This window comes from Zophobas morio, unplaced genomic scaffold (genome assembly GCF_036711695.1).
Source record: "Zophobas morio isolate AGI-343-1 ecotype UQ-CSIRO unplaced genomic scaffold, CSIRO_AGI_Zmor_V1 ptg000489l, whole genome shotgun sequence".
NCBI classification, from domain to species: domain Eukaryota; kingdom Metazoa; phylum Arthropoda; class Insecta; order Coleoptera; family Tenebrionidae; genus Zophobas; species Zophobas morio.
This window is the reverse complement of record NW_026972592.1, coordinates 172072-175774: the sequence shown is the minus strand read 5'-3', so window position 1 is coordinate 175774 and position 3703 is coordinate 172072. Positions and strand designations below refer to the sequence as shown.

General features: G+C 27.3%; 1 long non-coding RNA gene across 1 annotated transcript; it reads right to left on the bottom strand.

Moving 5' to 3' along the window:
- Window positions 1-810: 810 nt before the first annotated feature.
- LOC135121107 (uncharacterized) lies at window positions 811-1662 on the bottom strand. Its single transcript, XR_010278855.1, has 4 exons — window positions 1576-1662; window positions 1266-1334; window positions 1094-1138; window positions 811-873 (listed from the first exon to the last, which is right to left on the bottom strand). It is a non-coding gene; the product is annotated as an uncharacterized LOC135121107 (long non-coding RNA).
- Window positions 1663-3703: the final 2041 nt, after the last annotated feature.

The following is a 3703-nucleotide window of genomic DNA, read 5'->3' as shown; positions in this document are numbered from 1 at the left end:
GAGATAAACCACTTTATAAAACTATAAACATTACTAAGCAATTTTTTGGACTTTAATAAGTTAAACTTTATTAAATTTTGATACTTCGTCACCAACGTTTAACTTTTCAGCCTCCGTACCATTTTTTTTAGTGATCCAAGGGTGTATTATGGCCACTACTATTATAAATTAAAATATTAAATTTAAAATTATTAGCAATAAAAATATTTGTAATTACAATTTTACTTTATTTAGTAAGTAGGCATTTTATTTATAATAAGCTTAAAAATAAACTTTCAGAAACGTTAAGTTATGACAGTCACAACTTTTTTTTGGTTACCGAAGCAAACAGGTTATAGATGTAAATAGTTAATATAATAATAAAAAAAGAAATTAGAATGTGAATAACTAAATGGGTTATTAAGTGTTATTGGAAGAGTTTGACAGAAGTACGTATTTTCTAACGTGCTCTCTTAAGTTAAAGAAAAATAATAAGTTGGCCCATATTTATGTTGACTGTAAAATAAAAAGATTCATATATGGTACCTCTACAACAATGATAAGTTTAAAAATATTCAGTTCATATTTATTATTAGCATAAGATACGTTTGAAATAAGTAATTTAGTAAGACTACAATTATAGCGCTTAAAAAACAGTATACGACCAATTTTTGGTATTGAATACTCTCAAACGTGAAAAAAAATATTAAAAATAGATAAATTATTATTTTTAAAATTAAAATGTGCAATTTATTAATCAGAGAGTAGTCTTATTAAGAGTAATTATATTGAACTGCGATACATAATTAGCTTATTTTTAATTAAACTTACGGAGAAGTGGAATTTGAAAATTCTTCTCTCTCAGCATCACCCGGAATTACGCTAACCTGTTTGCTGTAAGCATTAAGCAATAAGTTATCGTTAGTAAATGCCTAAGTAATAAGGTTTATTCATCAACGATATATAAGTAAGGTTAAAAATTCACAGCACCTTACCGCTTTATTATCTATAACAAACTGTTATATCAATATATATAAAAAGCTTTTTATTCAACTTTAACACTTGCTTAACATATTACTTCGCGATGAGTTAAGATAAAGTGATACTTAATTACGTAAGGTTCATTAGTCTCTCTCTCTCAGCAACATCCAGAATTACACTATGTTTGCAGTAAACGTTAAACATTAGGTTTAATAAAATATTCGCGGGGGTTTATTATAATTAATATTTATACTTTAAAATTCACTTTTAGTTGTTTTAAATTAAGTTAATTAGTAAGTTACTACGGCTTTAAATTGGTAGAGTCCTTTTCCACTCCTTGCTCCACGGAAAGCTTTAGGTCTAAGGCGCCCTTCCTTCATATATTTTTACAAATTTTTTCCAGAAAATAAATTTATTAATAAACAAGTTAAAATTGAAAAATGGATAGCTAAAGTTTAATTTAACAATCTAGATATTGTTATCAAAAGTCTAAATTAATAAAATTTAATTTTCTATACCATACTGTTACAAAAATATATATAAGTGCTTTTATAGCAATTTTAACACTTGCTTAACATATTACTTCGAAATGAGTTAAGATAAAGTGATATTTACGTCGCATTCTCATTAAAAGAGTTATAGGTAGGGGCCCCTTCCGCTTTAAAGACAATTGCAAATGCAAGAAGAGTTAGAAGAAAAGCAATCATTGTAGGCACAACAAAGTGGAATGCCCCGAAAGCTCCCTTATATACCTGTTGTCTGCTATTTTATGCGATTATTTTTTCCTAAATGTTATTCTTTTTACTTTGGGCATCATTAATAAATCAGTGTTAACTAATCCTTTTTTTTAATATTTTTTTTTTCAATTTTATTTTTTTCTATTTATTGTCATTTTCTTCTAAGTATTTAATTTTCTATTGAACAATAAAAAGTTATATTGATGTTAATAGTATTATTAACTTGAAAAATTTTTTTAATCTCATTAATTTCTTAATTTTTAAATTTATTTTTCCATTCGCTAAGCAATTTTTTTAATAAACCATCTAATAAGAATTGTGTTGAGAATTTATGACAGTTACTAATTATAGTTCTTAGGGAACATTGTTTACATAAGCTCCAGCCTAAAACATAGTTGTGATAAAAGAGAAAAAATACCCCAAAGTCAAAATCTACTTATTCTCATGTCGGTTTTAAACTTAAATTTTACAGTTTTAAGTAGTAAAAAGACACCCAAAGTTATTTTTCCATAAATGTTTGAAACTTATTGAGATTTTTCAAAATTCCCAGAGGATTGGTTGTAATTTTACAGCTACAGCTAGAAAGATCTCAGTTTTTTTAATGTAATTTACTTTTTCCACTTTATTAAAAATTATAAAAAGGACCCCTTCTGACTTAAGTCGAGGCGAAATTTTTAGCACACTCTCGTATGTACAAGATTTGTATGTTTATGAAATAATCATTTAAACTGTAAATTTTACGTCGAGTCTTTTAACCTCCACTGATAATGGGCCATCATATTCACTTTTTGATTAATTAACAATTTTAATCCTAGTTCTACAGGGGGGGCCAATAATTTCTCAGCCTAGTCTTCTTTGAAATCAAATAAAAGTTATTTTTCCATGTATTCATGATATTAATACTAAGTTATTTTTCACACTATTTGCATTTGCATGGCATTCAGATAGTCATTAAAATTAATATTACAGGTTGCGTTATGGATCCCGTAACATTAGATCGTAATTGGCCATAGTTATTGCTTATTTTGGACTACGGAATGCTTTTATTAAACAGTAGTTAGTAAGTGTAATGCATTGAAAAGGAAACGTTCCTGTCTTAAATCAAAAAAGAGTATTAATAAATTTAAAAAATATAATATTATATATTATATATTGTTGGACAAAAATTAATGATTTCCAAAAAAAAAAAAAAATTAAGTAATCAAAAGAACGCAAGAAGGTCGGTAACACTCAAGTATGGAGAGTAAACAAAACCTAAACTCTCGTCTAACCCCTTCATTCATTTTCGTGCGTGTCATTAAAGCAGTGGGCAATTGTAAAGATGTGTGGAGTATGACGGGGTAATAAAATTAGTAATAAATTTGCTTGTTCTTAACTTTGAATAAGACAACCGCTTATGTTAAAGTTCATGACTTTAAAAAAATATGTGACTTGACTTTAGGATGCGACGCAGAGCCTAGGAAGGCCTATAATATTATTGGTGGTTCAAGACTGTTCATTTATTTGAATATCACAGCCCCGACGGTGTCTTAACGTGTGGGCTGTTACAAATTTCCTCTTGAGCTTAATAAAATTATTATAATATTTTAACCTAAAAAAAATTTACTGTATACCATCCAATCCTTTTTTAAACTTCAAGCTTTTGGTTCAAAGCCGAAAAAAGCAGAAGAGAAATAAAAACACGATTTTTTGTTACTCTATAAAATAAGAATTTTATACATAAAGAAAAATCACTAGACCAAAATTTTGTACTACGAAGAGGTTTGGATTGTCGAAAGTGTCAATTTACTGAAATCCTGTCCTACTAATTACTCTTACAAAACTTTTTACTAGAAAAATATAAATAAGATTACGTTAAATAGTCCACTTATATTTTTAAGTGTAGAAGAACACACAAAAATTGATTTGCGTGAAAAGTAATGTGCTTCAGAAAGATGGATTTAGAAAATTTTAAAATGAAAAACTCTACTAAAAATTCCCTAAGGAAAGTCGAACAGGTTTAATAA